Raw genomic sequence first — 23,391 nt, forward strand, 5'->3', positions numbered from 1 at the left:
GCATTTACAAAGACAGCAAAAGCAATTTTTGGACAGGATTCCAAATATAGGTAAAGAGCTCTATGCCCAGACATATCTAAATAGAAATTATATCACTCATTCTCCAGCTAAGGACTTAGGGGGAAAAGAGTTTATTCTATATTACCTTGATTCTTTAGCTTTATAATTCAGTGGGATTAACAGTTCCTGCTGGCATGACCTCCAGCTCAAGTCCCCAGCCCTTCCCACAAAACCAATTGATCTGGCCAGGCCTAACTGCAGCTGGCCTTCAGCTGTGGCCATTCCTCCCACTTCACTTCCCAGAGCTGTGTTTTACCCCAGCCCCCAGCTGTATCAAGGAATACTGCCTAACTGTAACTGTTACAATCAGAAAACCCAACCCCAGCTATATGCCATCTTTAGTGTTCAGTTGCAAGTATATGCACAGGAGTTCCCTTACTTCCTTCTTCTTGTCCTTGACTATATATTTGACCCTGAAGAAAGAACTGGCACCATTCCTGCCTCTCCCATGAGGGAGGTAGCCTTGTCAGCCTCGGATAGCAGTAAATCCCTTTGCTGTGTATCTGATCCATGTGCCATATTCCTTTTCTAACAAACTTTCCTATTACCATTACTCATGTTTGAATTTTACCTGAATTCTTCTATTACTAGCTACAAGGACTGAGGTTAATTTAGCTGCCCAAAATTTCTGGTAACCTATTTGCTGTGATGGCCTGCAATGTAGGGATTAAATATGTCTTTTTTCTAACTTCCCTTTACCAAAATGTCATATTTAGATAGCAGGGACATTGACCATATTTGCTGCTCTGTGTCTCGTAAATGAAAACTGATAAAACAGTGAAGGTAACATACAGTGCCCAGGAAGGGGTAGCAAAGATACAGAAAAGACTAACATCCTTAGAGTATGGACAGCAAAGTGCTGGCAGGACCTGGCAATAAAAAAAACAAACACACACACACACAAAAAAAAACACTTATTATTGAGCAAACTAAGGATTGGCAGAAAGAACTAGGGAAGACTTGTTAGAGAGCCTACTATACAGGTGGAGGCAGTGAGCCAGACTAATTTGAATAATGACTAATAAAGTGACCTCATTTCTATCCACAGGCTGGTGAGGCCTGGAGAAATCCTAGTTGCATTATAATAAAAACATGTAATTATTACTATTACTGTGGGATAATTTTTTATTAGAAGCCTACATCTTGCTATTAGTTGCTTGCTTGACACTTTTGGTTGCACCAATTTTCTGATGGCAAAGACCCAATTTTCTTGTGATTTGGATTTTGACTTTCTCTTGACATTGCTTAGCAGGTCAGCATGAGCAAGCATAGAAGAAGTTTTCTTCTTGCTTCTTAAGTACATTTCCATTTTAAAATGCTGGTGTGTTTCCATATACCTAATTAAAGTTTGCATAAACCTTCAACGTTTGTGTTTCCTCTAGAATCCTGGGAGAATCGTTTTTAAATGACCTAATTAACATAGGAACAATTAGGAATAGAAGAACTTGAACAGGCAATTTTTCATTTTTAATTAAAATCTAAAATATATTTCTCTTAAAAGTGTCAAGAGACACACTTAAGCCTACTCCCCAAATACATGTTTCACCAGCATATCAAGTGTGATTCATAATACAAACACATTAGGAAGATCAGAGAAAACTTAAGGTTTTATTTTGATGTTTGATTTTGTTGACTACCTGTTTTGTGTGTGTGCTGATACTGGGCTTCAACATCCCTGAGCTTTTTCACTCAGAATCTCTACTACTTGAACCACAGCTCCACTTTCAGGGTTTTTTATTTGTTTGTTTGTTTTGTTTTGGTGTTTAATTGAAAATAAGAGTCTCATGATTTTCCTGCCTCAACTGGCTTAGAACTAAGATTCTTGGACCTCAGCCTCTTGAGTAGTTGGGATTATAGACCTCAGCCACTAGTGCTTGGCTGCTAGTTTTCATGCTTTAAGAAAGCCAAAAAGCTACGGGATATGTTAGGTTTCATACATATCACAATTATGGGCAACAAATAGATTTAATTAAAAGCCAAGATATGAAGTTATCTCTTACGCCAAAAAACACTCTCCAGTAGATGTAAATAATCTATGAACTTCTAGTAAGGTTGCTCAAGGAAATGAGGCAAAACATGGTGTGTTTTTTTAGAATTGGACTTCAAAAGGTAATGATTACTTGGCAAATTGTTTAGAGACGTAAAGAACTTCATAGGGAAAAAAACAGAGTTCCCTTACAATGAGACTAGTCTCCATACAAAACTGTGCTGTGGATTTTTCAAAATGAAACTGGATTTTTAGACCCCCAGACACCAAGTCCAGGAATCCCACATTAGGACCAGCACTCTCCTCCATATGCCAAATAAAGAAACACAGAAAAGGGCAGAGAAAGTAGATTTATTACATATCAGCTATGGAAAGACAGCATTTCAGTACATCTCCAGCCATTTGCAGACATTTGTTTTAGGCTAAATAAGGAGAATTAGGAGTTTCAAAGATATGCATAGTTAAAACAGTCCCTCGTCACAGGTGTGGCCTTTAAAAATTTTTTTATTTTAATTTTATTTTTGCCAATCTTGGGGCTTGGACTCAGAGCCTGAGCACTATGCCTGGCTTCTTTTTGCTCAAGGCTAGCGCTCTTCCTCTTGAGCTACAGCACCACATCTGGCTTTTCCTGTTTATGTGGTGCTGAAGAATCAAACCCAGGGCTTCATACATGCAAAGCAAGCACTCTACCACTAAGCCACATTCCCAGCCCTTAATTTTTATTTTCCATTATCTCAGTCTTTGTCCTTGGAGGAGTTCCAGAGAATTATCAGCACTGTATTACTGGGACAGAACAGGAATGTGGTTTCTAGAGTTATGGGCGGTTTTCCTTAAGAAATTAAGAAGGCATTGCTTGTCTGAGGGGCAGTTTGCCTTTCACACGATGCTGATCAGTAAATGTTTTTCTTGGGGACCAAGATGATTATAAAGCTGACTGTAACAGAGAATAGCTCAGATCAAAGGACAGTTGGGGGACTCTTAGTTAATTCACAAGGCCCATCCAGTAGAAGCACCTTCTAAATTGCCAGTTATAAAAATACTAGCAGTTAAAAGCCCTGGAAAAACTGGGATTCCAGGGAACATTCCTGAATATAATCAAGGCAGTTTATGACAAACCAACAGCAAACATAACTCTAAATGGTGAAAAACTAAAGCCATTCCCTTTAAAATCAGGTACAAGTCAGGGATGTTCACTCTCTCCCCTGATCTTCAACATAGTACTAGAATTCCTAGCCAGAGCAATTAGGCAAGAAGAAAATATAAAGAGGATCCAAATAGGAAAAGATGAAGTTAAACTTTCTGTCTTCGCAGATGACATGATCCTATACCTAAAGAACCCCATAGACTCTACCCCCAAGCTACTAGAGCTGATCCAAAATTTTGGCAAAGTTGCAGGATATAAAATAAACCCTCAAAAATCAACAGCCTTTCTCTATGCTAACGACCCGAAGACCGAGGCTGAAATCAGGAAAGCAACTCCTTTTGCAATAGCCCCCCAAAACATAAAATACCTAGGAATAATCTTAACCAAAGAAGTGAAAGACCTCTACAATGAGAACTTTAAAAACATGAAACATGAAATTAAGGCAGAACTAAGGAAATGGAAAAAACCTCCCATGCTCCTGGATTGGGAAGATTAATATAATCAAAATGGCAATATTGCCAAAGGCTATCTACAAATTCAATGCAATACCCATTAACATCCCAACACCATTTTTTAATGAAATAGAGGAAGCAATCCAGAAATTCATATGGAACAATAAAAGACCTAGAATAGCAAAAATAATCCTAAGCAGAAAGAACAGTGCTGGAGGAATTACAATACCAAACTTCAAGCTGTATTATAAAGCTATAGTAATAAAAATAGCTTGGTATTGGCACAGGAACAGGCCTGAAGACCAATGGAACAGAATTGAAGACCCAGAAATGAACCCACAGAACTACGCCTACTTAATCTTTGATAAAGGAGCTAAAACAATAGTTTGGAAGGAAGATAGCCTCTATAACAAATGGTGCTGGCAAAACTGGCTCAACACATGCAACAAACTAAAACTAGATCCTTATATATCACCCTGCACCAAAATCAATTCCAAATGGATTAAAGACCTCGAAATCAAAACAGACACCCTGAAAACACTAAAGGAAGGAGTAGGAGAAACACTTGGGCTCCTTGGCGCAGGACGGAACTTCCTTAACAAAGACCCAGAAAGGCTCCAAATCAAAGTAAGGTTGGACAAATGGGACTGCATCAAACTGCAGAGCTTCTGCATGGCAAAGGACATAGTTTGCAAGATAAACAGAAAGCCCACAGAAGATCTTTACCAGCCATTCAATGGACAAAGGCCTCATATCTAAAATATATGCAGAACTACAAAAATTACCTTCCTCCAAAACAAAACCACAAAGAACCAATAGCCCCCTCATTAAGTGGGCTAAAGACTTACAAAGAGATTTCTCTGATGAGGAAATGAGAATGGCCAAGAGACATATGATAAAGTGCTCTACATCACTGGCCATAAAAGAAATGCAAATCAAAACAACATTGAGGGCTGGGGATATGGCCTAGTGGCAAGAGAGCTTGCCTGGTATACATGAGGCACTGGGTTCGATTCCCCAGCACCACATATACAGAAAACTGCCAGAAGTGGCGCTGTGGCTCTAGTGGCAGAGTGCTAGCCTTGAGCAAAAGGAAGCCAGGGATAGTGCTCAGGCCCTGAGTTCAAGGCCCAGGACTGACCAAAACAAAACAAAACAAAACAAAACAAAAAAAACAACATTGAGATTCTATCTCACCCCAGTAAGAATGTCATATATCAAGAAAACTAACAATAACAATTGTTGGAGGGGATGTGGCCAAAAGGGAACCCTACTTCATTGTAGGTGGGAATGTAAACTGGTTCAGCCACTCTGGAAAGCAGTATGGAGATTCATCAGAAGGCTAAATATAGAGCTCCCCTATGACCCAGCAGCCCCACTTTTGGGTATCTATCCAAAAGACCACAAACAAAATCACAGTAAAGCCACCAGCACAACAATGTTCATTGCAGCGCAATTTGTCATAGCTAGAATCTGGAACCAACCCAGATGCCCCTCAGTAGACAAATGGATCAGGAAAATGTGGTACATATACACAATGGAATTTTATGCCGCTATCAGAAAGAATGACATTGCCCCATTTGTAAGGAAATGGAAGGACTTGGAAAAAAATATACTAAGTGAAGTGAGCCAGAACCAAAGAAACATGGACTCTATGGTCTCCCTTATTGGGAATAATTAGCACAGGTTTAGGCAAGTCACAGCAGAGGATCACAAAAGCCCAATAACTATACTCTTATGATCACATAAGATGATGCTAAGTGAAATGAACTCCATGTTATAGAAACGATTGTTATATCACAGTTGTAACTACTTTCAACGCCCCATGTGTATCTGTAGCTTCTACTATTGATGATGCTCTTGTATCACCTTCCTGTGGTTGTATCTACACTATCTCTGTAATTTTATCTGAGTATATTGGAAACCATCAATACTGGTATTAGAACTAGGAAATTGAAAGGGAATACCAAAATCGAGAGACACAGGGTAAAAAAAGATAAACAACTACCAAAGCAATACTTGCAAAACTGTTTGGTGTAAGTGAATTGAACACCTCATGGGGGGAAAGGGAAAGGGGAAGAAGGAAGGGGGGAATGAGGGACAAGGTAACAAACAGTACAAGAAATGTATCCAATGCCTAACGTATGAAACTGTAACCTCTCTGTACATCAGTTTGATAATAAAAATTTGAAAAAAAAATACTAGCAGTTACCTGTCTGGCTAAAAATGAGCTCCCCTAAATATTTCTTACATGCTAATTAGTCTTTCCAATACATAGATACAAAAAGTAAGCTTGTAAGAGGTGATTAAAAGCTTTTTATTTTTTTAACTGAGAAACATTGATTTCTTACTTGGACACATGAATTAAATTTGAGGAGGATAAAGGCTAGACATCTCAGCCACCATTTTATATTTATGTTCTTTGCCTTAAGCCATTCTCTCCTACAGTCACTTTGTGCCCATCTTGGAAGCCAGGAAGAGTTGGACCACCTGCCAGGTAATAATGATCCTTATTCTAACAAGGCCTCACCTGACAGATCCTGAGACAAAAGCTCAGACCTCCAAATACCACCTCTGAGCACAACTAGGAATTCTGACCATAAGCTTTTAACTCTGCATACCTTTCTGGCCTTGGCTCCCAGTTCTCATGTTTAATCTAAGGCAAATGTCTGCTGAATGTGGCCGACACTAACTGAAGTGCTGTTTACCCCTGGCTGCCTCATAATAAATGTCCTTTTTCTGACATTTACCATGTTTCTTTATTTGGCAGATCAGAGTTAGTGGTCTCTTATGTGGGACCCTTAGAGTTTGGCCTTACAGTCAAAATCTCTGATTTCCTGTTACCCTAAGCATCATGGGACTGCAAAATAACAGATTGTGACAGATGCTCAACCACAAAGAGAGCATAAACTTCAGGAAGATAAAGTTTTCTTTTTTTTTAATTTAATTTTATTGTCAATGGTGATGTACAGAGGAGTTACAGTTTCATTTGTAAGGTAGTGAGTACATCTCTTGTCATACTTGTTACCCCTTCCCTCATTTTTCTCCCACCTTCCCTCCTCCCCACCCTCCCCAATCATATTAAGTGAGCCAGACCCAAAGAAACATAGATTCTATGGTTTCCCTCATTTGTTATAATTAGTTTATGTCTATGACAATCCTACCAGAGGATCACAGTAGCTCAACAGCTATGTATATATGATCATATAAGATGATACTAAGCAAAATGAACTCCAAGTTATGGAAATAAGTGGCTTATCATTGTTATTTTCAACGTACTATGTGAAATTATGCCATTTTCTTTTGTTTTTCTTCCGTATGGTTTTACCCCTGTTGTCATTGTATCTGATTTTGGTACCCTGGGTTTTATATATTTATATATACATAATTTGTCTGAATCAGGGAAGGGAAGGGGACCATCAAAATGGTGAGACAAATGGTAAAAGACGAACCAATGCAAGAGCAATACTTACAAGACAATATGCTGCAAACCAACTGTACTACTCGAGTGAGGGGGAACTGGGGAGGAGGGATAGTGAGAGAAAAATGAGGGAGGTAACAAGTTTGACAAGAAATGCACTCACTGCTTTATGTATGAAGCTAACCCCTGTGTACATCACCTTGAAAATGTTTAAAAATGAGATAAATTAAAAAGTGTCTTTATGAGTGATGGGAAATATTAAAATTTTCTCTTAAAATGTTATTTTCTATTAAAAAGAAAGCTACCTACAAAAAAAGATGATGCTAAATGAAATGAACTCCAAGATATGGAAATAAGAGGTTTTACATTGATGAAGATCAAGTTTTCAATGAATCAACAAGTATTGCTAAGCAGAGATGGTACCATTATTATTTTAAAACTTTCTATTAACCCCTTACTACTAAAAACTTACATTGGACTTTTTACTTATTTAATAATAACAATGCAGAGAGTGATGTTATTATTCTCACTTGGCAGAGATGAAAACTCATATTAAGTAATCTACTCAAGGTCAACAAGCTTTAGAGCCGCAATCTGACCTGGGAAGATTGCCTTCACGAACTTGCCCTTATCCAAGTTTTTTGTAAGACATCACCAAAAAGAAAACACCCAAAAAATGAAAGATGCTTGAGGTTGAATTCCTTCCTGGAGAAGAGCATAATCTCATAGTCAGTAGATAACAACACTGATATGTGTTATTAGAAAAACAAGCATTTAGGGAATTGTGGCCTATATAGCTTGCAGATGACAGGATAAGCTAAAACCAAACATAAAATGGGGGCAGGGACAACAAAAGACCAGGGAAGTTAGAAGAATGAAATAAACACACAGGAAATCAAAAGACAATCCACCAACCCAATCAGAAAGCCATCTTCAAGGACTCCAATCCTCACTATTTAACCTAAAGCTAAGGTCTGTAACAAAGAACATGGCAAAAACAGTTGAGATGGGCTGCAGTGCCATCTTCTCCACGGTGTGTCTTATTCCCCTTACTTTCTCTGTCACATTTATTTTCTATCATCTCTACATATGTTCACATCTTGCCTGAATTCTTCTCTTGCCAGACACAAGCACTGAGGTGGTTTAGCTATTATAAATTTTCTTATAACGTGTTTGGTACATTGGTCAGGAAGGTAGAAATTTGTTATGTCTTTTTTCTGATTTAGACTTATCAAAGACTATAATTACTATAGATTAGTGTCCTTGTAGCTGTACTGAGCTTGTTTCAAGACCTCCTCTAGACCCAGCATTCCAGTAACTAAGAGGCTAGATGCTTGGCCATTTGGAACAGAACCATGAAGGCATTCTACTGCCCCTTTTCAAGCTAAGCATTGTTGAAGCATTACATATGTCCAAAGCATTGCCATGATTTAACATAGATCGAACTTTACCTACCACTAAATTTCAAGATTTAGGAAAATACTTAAAAGGAGGTCAACTAATAGCAGAAAATTAGTTTATTGTGGGAAAGGAAACAGAATGTGTCTACTTTAAGGCTTAGATTTCCTCTGCCTCTGGTAATGTAAATGTTTCCATATTATCTGGCTGGAGGAAAGCTGGCAATGGGATAGCTAGTCTCTATTTGACACTAGTGAGACGGCTTTGACAAAATTATTTTGTTCTCCAGGTATTCTCATTTGTACGCTATTTTATTTAAGGTGAGTAAGAGATTAATGCCCTAGCTTCTGAGGAAATTTTTTCTCAGTGTGTTTGGACTATCCTGTGTAGAAATGACCTGAATTACAATTACATAGTCTATTACTAATTTTCCCTCTAAATTACAGTGGTACTATAATGTGCAGTTTTTCATTGTTCTTCAACATAAAATTAAAATTACAGTTTTTTTTAAAAACAACATCAATTTATAATTTTTGAAAAGAAGAATTGAACTTCAAAGTACAATTACCTAGAGCTTATAAAAAATCAGGATTATTAACCTAAGAGCTGAAGTTTCTAGTATTAGTAGATATTTTATGCAAGTAATTATAAGCATCATAAATATGAAGCATGAACACTCAATATTTAAAGAGGAAGTATGTGCCTTCATCTTTACCAAACTTTCTGAGAAAAGAAGACAAGGTAGAAGCCACCAGAATATTAAAAAGCTAATGACAAGTTCTTTGCTTAGACTATTAAAGTGCCATATAATACAATGACCCTGACAGTTCTATGATGAGAAGATGAATGAATGAAATATACTAATTAATGAGAAATGTATGTAGTAGCATCTCAAGTTGTCTTTTTCCTAAAAAAAATTCTGGAAAAATAGAAATGTATATTATCTAAAATAAAAATAATGTAAAGGAAAACAAAGACCAAATGACTCCAATAGAACATACTTACAAAGTAGCAACAGTGATCGTGCAGTGGTATATTAATGGGTAACATTTCCACCTTTTTAATAACTTTCATAATTTCTGAGCTTTCTAAAATGAGAAAATATTTATTATAGTTCCTCCTGTTATGTTTTTTGAAAATTATAGTTTTATTTCCAAGATTTTTTTGTTCTTTGGCATAATTGTTTGCCCTGGTTTTACACTATTACATTATTCCTTACAGCCCTCCAGATATTAATGAGAATCATTGTCTTTTCTGGTTGTTCCCTCTGGTTGTTCTCTTTTTCTCTCTGAGTGTAAAACTCATGCATATCCTGAAGCGTACATTACCGTTGTGTATACTGACTGTTGTGTGTTTACACACACAATGCTGTTATTATAACTTCCCTCCAGCTCACTTGGAAATTTTTTGAAAAAAATCTAGTTTCCATTCTAACATACTCTTTGTGACTTGGGAGTGCAGTTGAGTAATGTTTCCTACAAAACTTTTTGAATTTCTTTCTTTAAAAAATTGTTAATCAACAAAAAATATAACCAGTAAAAAGACAATTATTGAAATGTTTATGCTCTGCAGTCAAGAGTGAGAAATTTTCAGATGGATTTTATTGTCCTGAAGTTCAAGTTCTATTTGTAGTTGAGTGAGGGGTGTGGGGGGGGGGGCGAGGAGTGCAGAAGAATCCTGATTCTGAGAAAGGAAAAGCCCCAATTCTTTTGAACATCAAGCATGTCTGCATTTGACAATTTAAGGGGGGTAGGACTCAAAGTTAAGCAGGTTAGATTCCTTTTTAAATACACTCGGTTAGAAAACAGTTAGACTTGGCACAGGTTACTTCGACTTTGTCAAAGTCTGAGACATCTTAGCAAAAAAGAAAAAATATCGAAATACTTTTCAAACTTCTAAATATGGTTTTAAAAATACTGGTATTAACTTTTTCTGAAATGAACTTCAGCTGTTAATTATAGGATTGTAAAGGAGAGAACTTCTAAAATTGGATGAAAAAGAATCAGAAGAATTTCAATATGCTAGTGCTGACTAATCTTTGAGTTTAACTCAAAGAACTTCAAACTTATGAACATATTTGGAACAGAACATTAACAGGAAATTTATTTCAGTCTTTACGGCCCTGTTCAGGTAGTAAGATTGGCAAACATGAAACTAACAAGGAGGAACTTTCCAAAAAGAAAGGTCATATTCACTGGAGAAACAGTGAAGACAGACTTTTGATTTGAGCCTGGTATTTAGAACAATGAGAACCCAACCCAACCTAGGGTGACTGGTAGAAAAAAAGCAGGTAGACAGTATTCTGTGGTCATATTAACCTTCAGAGGCTATAGTTATGAAACTAAAGAGATTATGCCATGTACAAGAAAACAAGAAAAAGAAGAATAGACTCTCAGCTACCTACTAATTATCAGAAAAATGCTACAAGGCAGGTATCAGTGGTTCACTCAGGAAGCTAATATCTACAGGATTATGGTTCATGGTAAGACTGAGCAAAAGAGTCTCCAGAAACCAGGTTGAAGATGTGGTTCATCAGTAGAGCACCAGCTTGAACAACCATAAGACTTTCAGTTCAAATTTATATTTCACTGTTACTTTACATTACATTTTATATTTCATTGATTCTACTAAGAAAAATGGCTAGATGCAAAGAAGAAATATTTTCCTGTAAAACATCTTGTTATGTATTTTCTGGAGAAGAATTTGGCAAAATACAAAAAACTCTAACTGGTGCTGGTGGCTCATACTTATAATCCTAGCAACTTGGGAGGCTGAGATCTGATCATTGAAGTTCAAAGGTCTGTGACACTCTTATCTCCAGTTAATCACCAAAAAAGGCTATAAGTGGAGCTGTGGCTCAAGGTGTAGACCCTAGCCTTGAGCAAAAAAGCTCAAGGATAGCACTTAGGCCCTGACTTCAATCCCCAGGTCTGGCATTGAGAAACGAACAAAAATCTACTAATTTCAAATCTAGAAATTTATCTTTTAAAAATTAAGACATAGTATAATATGTAAGTATAAAATATTTCATTAAGACTGCTATAATATGTAAACTGTTATAATATTATATGTTAAACATTATAATATGCAAAATAAGCAACTCAAAAAACTATGCATAAAATATTTGGTGCATTCATGAGATAACTTCGGTGTGAAATATTGTAAAGTATATAACACAATGGGAAAATATTCAAGGTTAATTTGCTAAGTGAAACAGAAGAAGCTAAGACAGAATATTAGGAGATGCTATCAAAATGTATGTGATGAAGATAATCCACCCATATCTTTGCTATCCTTTGGAGAGTTTAAGGTTTCAACACTTCAACAACCCCTCTATATCAGTGTTCTTATGAGCTCAGCCATACTCATAGCATTAAATAGAGTACTTAAGTAGTAACTCTCTAATACATATTTCCAAACCAGACCTCTTTCTCCTGTCCATGACCATCTACCAAAATTTTGACTTGGATAGCAAGTCAACCACCAGACATTCAAACACAAACTCTCAAGTTATTAATGCCATAAAAGTTATTTACTAGGTAGAGTAGCTCATGCCTATAATCACAGCTACTTTGGTAGGCAGAAATGAGATGATTATGGTTCAAATGCAGCCAAGAGTAAGAAAGGTAGCAATACCCTATCTCAAAGGAAAAGCTAGGTTTCATGGTTCACATTGACACTCAGTTATATAGGAAGCATAGATGGAGTATTGCTGTGCTGGCCACCGGATAGGGAGAGGGAGGGATGAGGAGAAACTATACGCATCTGAAAATTAACTAAAGTAAAAATATCTGAATGTGGGGATTAGGTTAGGAGTACTACTGTAATATAACCTGTGAGTTCAAAATCTAACAAACACACATGCACACACACACACACATACACACACACAATTCTCTCATTATCAGTAGCCGTTTATCTGAGTGATACATTTGCCACAGTCAATGAACCTACATTATTAGGCCGTTGTTACCTAAAGCCTGTAGTTCACATCAGAGTTCACTCCTGGTGTACACTTCCTGAGCTCTTGCAGATGAGATTTATCCACCACAAAGTATCATGCAGGGCAATGCCCTACAAGTTACCAGTACTCACCTGGTCACCCCTCCTTCCCTCTAACTCTTGCCAAAATTTCCACTTTCTAAAATGTCATATTAGTATATGAGATAAAGAATCAATCAACAGGTAGTCTCTTCATATTAGCTTTTATAGCTTGGTGAAGTGTATTTAAAGTGTCTCCATTTTTCCATGGCTTGCTTGCTAGTTTTTCTTAGCTATGAATAATATTCCATTCTAGAAGGATGGATGAATTGTAATTTTTATTCAACTACTGAGTTACCTTTTGAGTTTGGACAATTGTAAGTAAAAACTGCTACAAATATTTGTGTACAGGTTTATTTTTGGTCATTTTATAAATACATAAATTACACAGGATTATAGTTCAGTTTTGTAAGAAGCACCTAAACTGTCTCCAAAGTCACTGTACTATTTTGTATTTGTGTCACCTGTAAGTGGAAGCTTATGTGACGTCACATCTGGCCAGCCTTTGGTATCGTCAGTTTTGTGGATTTTCCACCCTCTAAATAGGTGTGGAGAGAATATCACTCTTGTGATCTAAAATTTCCTATTGACATAATTTTGAACACATTTTTATGCTTGTTTCTCATCTGCGAGGTGGCTATTCATGAATTTGGTCTATTTTTTAAATGAGGCCATTCATATTTTATTATTGGCTTTTAGGATTCTTTGTATACTTTAGACTACCATCCTTTATCAACTATGTCTTCACAAATATTTTCTCCCAGTCTATGGCTTTTCTTCTCATTCTCTTGAGATAATTTTTTAGCATTGGGCAAACATTCCACATTTTAAAACATATATCATAGATAATCTGCCAAATGAGTATTAAATCATTTCAACTGATAATACCGCACAGTGTTACGAATCTATATAATCTAGATCTTTATAGCTGGATATTCTTCTCTGTATAATTATCTTATAAATAAATGTAGCTATGGTTGGGATTCCTCATTCCATGTGACTCATGTCCCATTCTAGTTTTTACAGGCAAAACAAAAGGTTTGAGCCACATAGAACAAATGTTCATTCCTCTGCAGAGCATCTGCCCTGATTGTGGGATTTCTTTCTTGGCGAACTAACAAACACCTTCCCTTTACACACATTCAGCTTGGCTGCAGTGATCTTGAATCTTAACTTCCATAACTGCTCTTGAGTGACTGGTTTTTCCTTCATAGTTTCCCAGCACACTATAAAGAGACAAAAGTTAAACAAAACAAAAAATTAAATATGGCTGTGGAATTTTAAAGGCAAACCCAATAGGCACTATTTTTTCTGATACTAGCTTGAAATACACTGAATATATTTCAAGTTGGATGAAATCACTTTTGATTTGACTATTTTATAAACCCCCATTTTTCAGACCAAAACCATGGGGAACCATTTGGTTTTACTGTCACCCATGATCATTCTTCTGTCAATAAGTTCCGCCCAAAATTGTATTATATACTCTTGGATCTCGCTTCTGTCTTTCTTTCTTTTTTTTTTATCTTATAGCACCTTGTGGCAAGTTCTCATACACTCTTAGACTTCTTTCCTCTTTTTTTTACTACCTAGATTTCTGATAGATCCCCATTTCTATTTTGTTGCTACTTTGATTTATACTCAAGGAAAATATTTAAAGATTGACTAATAGGTTTTCTCTAACTTATATGATATAAAGAACAAAATTAACAGAAGTACATTGTGTATTAGAATGGGCCATCTGTAGAATCAGTGTGATGAACATCTTGAGGTGATGAACCATAAGCTGAGATTTCCTCATCTGTATATAATAAAGATAATAATAATCATATTTATAAGAAAACCAGTGAGATTGCTCTCTATAAATGAATGCCTCTATGGTTCACAAATATTCTTGAAATTTAAGTTTTATTGAATTATAACTGAAAATTTTAAGATCATAGGTGCACTCTTTAGCAGACAAAGCTGATCATCACCAGAAAATGTCAACATACTCTTAAGTCCTCTTGAAGGCTTCTCAAATGCACTATCCAATTTAGTGCTATGCCATGAGGAGGTGGGAATTGTGGGGAGTTTGCAAAAGTGCAGTGAAACTGTAAAGATTGAGACCATTGCTAATGAAATGTTTGCAGAGAGTAAATACCTTCCACTGTCAGAAAATCAAATACTAGAAGGGCAGGAGGGCACTGGCATTTGAAAGACAAACTATGATGAACCAATGGTAATTATAAGGAATCAATTAGAAGATTATCAAACACAAATTAGTTTAATGTCATATAAGTTACTATTTAAAACTCAGAATTTTAAATTCAGAAGATAACAGTCTTCCAAATCCCATAACTAGATATTCAGTGAGTCCCAGACTTATGAAGTAATTAGCCCAAAGTCACACAAAAACTTTGAATAGAGATCTTTGGATAGTTACAGGTGAATTTAAACCTTATATACTTCTGTTTTTTGTTGTACTAAGATTTGAACACAAGTTCTCACACTTACTAGACATATATATGGTCTACCCCCTGAGTGATATCCCCAGCTAAATTTACGTTTTTTTAAAGTTGAGCTAAAATCAGTTCATGCTGTTATACATATTGAGCTATTAACTCTCTAGTGTTTATTTGGAGCCAGATATTATTGGAAATTATTTTACATGTCACCTCATTGTTTCTTCTGAACAACCTAATAAATGGAAAGAGATGAGGAAATCAAGTCTCTGAAGTCTCAGACTGGTTCAAAGCCATAGAACTGATAAGTAAAAGTCAAATACAATGTTTAGGTATTTCTTTTATTACTCTGCTAATTCTCAATTGACAATTTCACAATAAGGAACCATCTTGGTGCTCGACAAAAACAGCCTGGGGTTTTCCAAAGGCAGAACCCTTCAGCATATTATCTGTAAACTTGAAATCCCATCCTCAGCATGTAACAATGGACACTTTGTTTCTTCTTGATTCTTATTCTGAGCTAGTGCTTTCTATGGCCTTCAGCAAGGCCACTGAAAAACACATCAGGAGCAAAGAGACAGCCTTGACCAGATGCCCAGATGCATGAATATCCACCACAATTCTAAAAATATTTTTTAGAGAAAAAAAGATCACCAAGCAGACCCAATGGTGGCATGGGCCAGGATTAGTTAGAAGATTTGGGAATGGACACAGTAATACTACTGTTTCTTTGTCTTACCTTGGAACAAGGCTCTTAACCTCACCTGTGAAATGAGTCAAGGTTTTGTTTTGTTTTTTTCTCCTTTTTTTTTTTTTTTTGGCCAGTCCTGGGCCTTGGACTCAGGGCCTGAGCACTGTCCCTGGCTTGTTCCCGCTCAAGGCTAGCACTCTGCCACTTGAGCCACAGCGCCGCTTCTGGCCGTTTTCTGTATATGTGGTGCTGGGGAATCGAACCTAGGGCCTCGTGTATCCGAGGCAGGCACTCTTGCCACTAGACTATATCCCCAGCCCCAAGGTTTTGAAAGGAATAAATGAAATAATATAAGCATCCTGTGAAAGGTTATTAAGATAAATATCAATTGACCAAATATTCGTAGAAGATATCATTCAGTTCAAAATTAATATATTGTAAATTACTCCATGTCTAAAACACAGCTCCTTATTTCAAAGAGTTGATGAGACAGACAATAAAGCAGATGTAACTGTGAAAGGGAAAACAAACAAGAGACATCTGAGCTAATTTCTCCATTATTTCCAAGTAACAAGTAATGTTGTCTTATTTGTAACAAAGCATTTCTGTTGCCCCTTGGAATTTTTTCTTAGGATGAATGTGTAACTTAAAATATAGGTCTCTATTTTACTGGTATATGGTATGGTGTTACTATAGATTGTTGTAATTGTAAATCACTCCACACACAAACTGTTTATTATGTTGTTGTTGTTTTCTGTTTTCATTATACCTTATACTGGACTGAGCTCACCTGAGCAGTTTCTCTGGAAATTGCCAGCCAGTCAGTTGGGAGCATTTCAAAGGCTTCCTTGTTCACAAATATGGTGACTGGTGGTAGCTGATGACTAAGCTTCTGTTGGAATTCCTACCCAGGGTATTGAAGCATGGCTCCTCCATGGGTGCTCTGCATACACAGGGCTTGTGGCACAATGCCTACATTCCAGGTGCAAGCCCCCAAAGAAACCCAGCAAAAGCCATTATTTGTAGGCCACAATGTCTGAAGTTATACAGAACATTGGCTGTAGTCACATATCCACTCGAGTTCATCCTCACCTTTCCATGGGAATTCCTATGGCATATTGGCAGTAAAGCATGATCAACGAAAACACAATCAACCACAGGACATAATAAACATACCAAGTTCTGTTGTACCTTGTTTTCTGCAAGGAAAATTATATACCCATGTGTGGTAGCAGTAAAATGGAAATACAGAGAATTAAAGAGTCATTGCAAAGTGCTAGTGGCTCATGCCTATAATCCTAGCTTCCTATAGGAGGCTAGGTTCCAAAGAACAGTGGTTTAAAGTCAATCTAGGGAAAAATAGTCAGTTAAGCTAAATTTCCAAAATAACCAGAAAAAAGCCAGACTAGAAGCATGACTGAAAGTGATGGAGTACTAGTCAAGCAAGCAAACACCCAAGCATTGCTGGGAAAATGGAGGAGAACGGAAAAGGAATAGGCGGGGACTCCATCATCAACAGGTGAGGACTGTTTATTGAGGAACAGTGAGGGGCACAGACCTTCCTGAGGGATTGGAGGTTGTGCAAGGGGATGAATTTGGGACCAGGCTTATGTGGGGTCTGAGCAAGGAGGCAGAGGTTATTGAAAGCACCACTAGGTCTAGCAAGTTGGGCTTTTCTGTTTGGCCCACAATGGGTTGTTTACCACTGAGCCTAGGTGCATATCAAAGCAGGTTCCCATATGTTGGGGCTTTTCCTTTGGCCCACAGGGGTTGTTTACAGCTTAGCCTAGATGAAATATCCTGCCTGTATATCAAGGCAGGTTTCCATGCTGACGCTCTACCTGGCGTCTGTATGGGCCAGAGTCAACGGTGGGAAGTGGGGGGTAAATCCTTCAAGCATGACTCCCTGAGTTCAAATCTTGGCACCATCAAAAAAATAAAATAAAATTTAAAAATCATCATATATTTCCCCCAAATATCCCTTATGAATACAATGTTTCTTTCTCAAAATGATTATTCATAATTCCAAATTATTTAAGTACTACAATTATGGCCAGGCTAAAGAACTTAGGGAATAAAGGGCAATAAACTCTTGTCAAGATTTGAGGCCCTCAGTGTCAGGAGAGAGCAGTCATTGCAAGAGTCAGTTTGAGGAAGTGCTTTGGGAAGATGCATCTTAGATTGGGTGAGGAATGGAAACCATACAGGCAAGGCATTAGCTCTGACTCCAGGGAGATAGACCAATAGGGGTTGGGGAAGGGCATGATTTTTAAGGAAAATATTTGAGAAAGTACAAGAAGTCAAGGACCGTCCACATAAAGAGGGAATGACTTTGGAAACTGGAAATGTGTGCAGCAATATGGAAAAAACAAGCTCATCAAAACAGTAAACAAGAGATTAAATGAATTAACACTAACAGGAAAGTTAGATGGAGGGCAGAAAGCAACTTTGGGGGGGGGGAATGTAGAATTCCTATTGTTTAACCTTTACAGTCTTTTACTAATGATTTTTTTTGAAAAGTACACATAGAAATGTGTTTGCTCATCCACATTTATCTTTCTTAGGGCGTCTCCATTTGTCAAATTTAATCTGTCCTTGACACTCTGAGCTTTGTCTTTCAATCAACATTTCCTTGTGTATTCTTCATTGAATTATTTATACTTAGGCTTCATGCCTCAAAGATCTCTTCCTTGGGGAGTCTTTTCTTGTTCTTGCACTGTATTTGATTCTCCTGGAATACACAGGCAAAGGGCTGCAAGGCTCCTTTTAGCTCTTGGCATACTTGGAGTTAAGTATTTGTAAGAAGATGCTTGTGCTAGCATTTCTCATTAGAATATGAGCTCTCCTGGCAAAGAGTCATGTCCAGTGTTATCTGCACAGCCAGCCACTGGGCCTGGCCATGTTAAGGGCTTGCTAACGGCTGCTTACTAGACTGACCAGAAAGCAGATTTCTGTGTTACCTGCATTAGTAATTATCACCTCAAATAGGTATAGGATATGGAAGTTCAAAGGAAAGGTAACTGAATAGTGGGAACTGTAGGAAATGAGAATACAAATCTATCCAAATTTCAAATTGAAAGCAAAACAATAACAAAACTAGAAATCGCAGTTTGTCCAGACTAAAACACTTCAACTCTCTAGCTTGCAGGCAGTCTTCAAGTTCTGGCTCAACTTCTCTTCTCTCAGGCAGAATTGCCTCCTAGATTAGGAAGAAGTTGATCACTCAATACTCACAGATCTTCTAGAGACACTCTAACTTAATGCAATGACCACTGCTGTTGCTCTTTGATTTGAATTCTAAAAACCAACAACAGATGCTGTTTAGTCCCTGTTCACGCATGCCATTCACAGCCCATTTGACTGACTCTCTTCCATTCACAAAATTTAGGACTTATAGGACTTGGGCTTTGCCATTACAGCTCACTCATTTCAAAGTTGAAGAAACGGAAACAAATGTCTCACTTGTCAGGTCACAAGTATAGTCAGATAGAGAGATCAAAACCCAAACTCACTCAATGGGGTCCAGTATCTTTCTCTAATCACCACAATATCTGCAATGAAGCTCAGGCTAGCATGGGGGAGGGGGGAGATTGAACTCAGGGCTTGTGCTATCTCTTAGTTTTACTTTCTCAAAGGTTGCACTTGAGCCATAGCTCCACTGGCACCATTTTGGTGATTGAAAATACAAGTCTCATGAACTTCTTTGCCCAGGCTCGCTTTGAACCTGTATCATCAGATCTCCTTCTCTTGAGCAACTAGGATTACAGATGTGAACTGCTGGTTCCTGGCTTTCATGTTAGGCTTTTGAAACTAAAGCATAATGAAAATACTAGAAGTAGAAATACTTTTCATCCTGTCTATTTTTATATAAAACATAATTAAGCATATGAATAAACATTCTCACACATTGGTTTTCTTCAATTCTATGCATGATCTAGATTGAGACCTGAAATTGATCCTTTGCTAATGAGAAACAACTAAAAGTGAAGATTTAATGTGAGGAATTGTTTATAGTTGGCCAGGAGTAATGCAGCCATGGAATATTTATTGATCTCAGGTTCAGGAGCTCAAATGAGTGATGGACTAGGAAATGAGTGCCGCTTTCTGAAGCCTTACACACAAGCACAAGTCCACCTCATTAACAGAATGTGCTAAGGCACAGAGCCAAGATTTGCCTGAGCTATCTGGCCACTCCAGGATGGCTCGTTTGCAAGATGGTTCTCTTCTCAGGTGCTCAGGATAGAAAAGACATAGCATTGGGTTTTTGTACATTGCCCTTCTCCCCCCCCCCAAAAAAAGCCAAAAAAATACCAATGTGATCTTGCTTCCTGTTCAGTGCTGTCAGGCTGAGGGAAACAGAGAGGAATCGAATGGCCTGAATTTAAGTTCATTTCATGGTCCATCTGGCTCACCAAGTACTGGACTCCTCCTCTGCACACCCTCAGAATTGCTGTGCCACTATGCTGCGTTGCATTTTAATTTCCTCAGAGCTCCAGAAACCATTAACCCTGCAGCCTGGCTGCCTGCATCCTTCCCCACGCCTCTCTGGCAGAAGAAACCACCTTGCTACCTCTGTTTAATCACAGAATGCCAATATTTCACCATAACACAGGGGCTGTTTGTGCTTTATCTTTTACTGCATTTTTATGGGGAGCAATATATTTTCTTCCTTCATTCCCCTGATACTGTAACAATCTTTCCAAAATTAAATATGTAACAGATTTCTCCTAGGACTTTATTCCTACGCTCTTTTTAAGCCATCATTAAATATCGTCATGCTGTTTGACAGTCTTCATCAGTATGTTACCTTAGAGACTGTCTGATATAAATTCAGGTGTTCAGGGTTCAGAGAGTACTGAGGAGGAGCTGAGGAAATGGTCAGATCCACACATATTCAGAAGCTCAAGAAAATTCTAGCTAGCAGAAGATGACAGCTGGAAAGATAGACACTTGCTCACTAGAACTTGTGTCCTATCTGGCTGTACACCCTAGGACCTAACTGTGCTCTAGGCATGGAAAGGCTCTGTGATAGTATCTAGTATTCAGGAAAGGGAATAATAACAAGAAGATGATAGAGAAGAAAATGGAGGATGGAGGATGAAGAGACTATGTTCAGTAAAGAAATAAGACAGGTAGAATGTCCCAAACCAATACATGAAGAAGTCTTGGATTCATTAAATTTCATGTAAGGGGTCATAATGACAATATGCTTTTGATCAAGAATAGCAAATACAGTCATAATACTGAAAAAATATATAAATGTGTTATATATATCGAACTAGGAAAATTGGGGATAAATTGTGGGTTTGGAAGAAATGGGGGAGACTTATAAAAGGGGTGACACTGATCAAGATATAGTAAAAAAAAAAACCTGACAAGTTAAATGGACAAGTTAAATACCAAAATTGAGAGATACAGAGTAAAAAAAGACAAACAACTACAAAAGCAATATTTGCAAAACTGTTTGGTGAAAATGAACACCTCAGGGGGGGAAAGGGAAAGGGGGAGGAGGAAGGGAGGTATGAGGGACAAGGTAACAAACAGTACAAGAAATGTATCCAATGCCTAACTTATGAAACTGTAACCTCTCTGTACATCAGTTTGATAATAAAAATTTGAAAAAAAAAAAGGGGGTGACACTGATCAAGATATAGTGGAAAAAACTGACAAGTTAAATGGTTACTCCTTTGTACAACTACTTAAAGATAATTTAAGAACTATAAATATAAATATAAGCAATCAAAATAAACAGCACACAGTAATAGTGGTAATTATTTCAATTTATTGACTATATATCTGCTTTTAGCTCAAAGATAAGAAAGCAGATAGGGTTTAGATGCTGGCTATCAACATGTCTGTTATGTTAACACAGAGAACACAGTTGCTTTACAAAATAAGCCAGACCCAAAGAAAAATAGGCTGCGTGGTTTCCCTGATTGGTAATAACTAGGATATGTCCAGAATGTTTATTAGCACAGGATCATAACAACTCAGTAGCTGTGTGCATATGAACATATAAAATGATGCTTATCAAAGTGAACTCCAAGAAATGGAAACAGGAGGTTTTATTAGAATACTGTTTGCTGTTACTTCCTTTTCTTTTCTTCCTCCTTTGTTTTATTCCCTGCTGTCACTGGTTTTTTATTTCTGTACCTTTTGTCTTGTATATAAGTTTATCTGATTTGGGGAAGGGAAGGGAAATCACAGAAATGGTGAGACAAAGGGTGAACTAAGGCAGCAGTGATACTCACTAGATACTATGTTGGAAATAAACTTTATAACTTGGGGGGAGGGGAAATGGGACAAAATGAAGAAGGGGATAACACTGTTCAAAAAGAAATATAATTATTACCTTAATTTTGTAACTGTAACCCCTCTGTTTATCACCATTACAAAAAAAATTTCTTTAAAAGAAGATAGCTGCTTTATTTGCAATTCTCCATTTGACATCTAGTCTTTGCAGTGTTGACCAAGAATAAATAAGGTCTACAAATGGCTCATGTGTACAATCTTAGCACATATGTGAATCTCATATAATATCTCACTTAAAAATACCTGGACACATGAGCTGTATTTAAGTCTCTGAAACCACAAAATTGTGCACAGTGGTGCCATTTTGGCATTTTTCTAATCTTTGATGTAGATACTTAGAAAAATTAATTATAGGAGAGGGGATATTTTCATCAATCTTGAGTGAATAATTTCGTTCAGCCAATATTTCTTGGCAATCATAAGTAGTCTTCCCTCAGGGTTACTTCTTGTGCTAGACTTCTCAACAGGATCTGATATTGCATATTGTGAATGATTATAGCCTGTTTATAACAAAGTGAATTGTTCCCTGTGGAGTTTTGGCACCGTATTCATTGGTTCAAATCTCAGCTCTTTGAAGTGTCCAGAAAGTAGGATGTAATAGAGAAAGTACCTAAATTATTAGAAGTCATCTACGTGCCAGTGGCTTGTGCCTAGCTATATAATCCTCACTATCCAGGAAGCTAAGATCTGAGGATTGTTGTTCAAAGTCCATCTAGGTAAGAAATTCCTAACACTGTTACCTTCAATTAACCCCAAAAAACTGGATCTGTGGCTCAATTAATAGAATGCTAGCCTTGAACAAAGCAAAAAGCTTAGGGACAGTGCCCAAGCCCCAAGTTAAAGTCCCAGGACCGGAACAACGACAAAAAAACTGTATCTATAGATATGTACATATATTCATATATATAACATTACACACACACACACACACACACACACACACACGAAGTCAAAAGGTCTTTCTCTATTCCTTGCTTCCCTGGAAATATAATTGTAGACAAATTCCTTCAATTGCCCAGGCCTCAGGTTCTTGATCTGCAAAATAAATGAGCTGGTTAATTTTGACCATATCCTTGAAGTACTTAAAATACTGCTGCACTATATAAGCTACTCAGTAAAAAAAACAAACAAACAAACAAAAAACTATCCTTGGTGAAATCAAACAGGAGTAGTCAATATGAAAGCTACTCCCTACCATGCTACCAATGCTTTATGGTGCTTACAGATAGGAAAGCCCACACCTTTCTCTGGGGCAGGCACAGTAGCCCTCCTGGCTTGATTCTATTGGGAGGAGGGGCCTCCTGATGGGAAAAATGGTTTAGAGGTGGAGATCAGCCAGCTGCTGGATAGGCACAGAGCTCTGGCTAATCAAAGACAATTCACTCAGGAGTACACATGTAGTCACACCATCAGCAAAACTGTCCATAAACCCAAAACAAAC

This window comes from Perognathus longimembris, chromosome 5, assembly GCF_023159225.1.
Source record: "Perognathus longimembris pacificus isolate PPM17 chromosome 5, ASM2315922v1, whole genome shotgun sequence".
In the NCBI taxonomy this organism is placed as follows: Eukaryota; Metazoa; Chordata; class Mammalia; order Rodentia; family Heteromyidae; genus Perognathus; species Perognathus longimembris.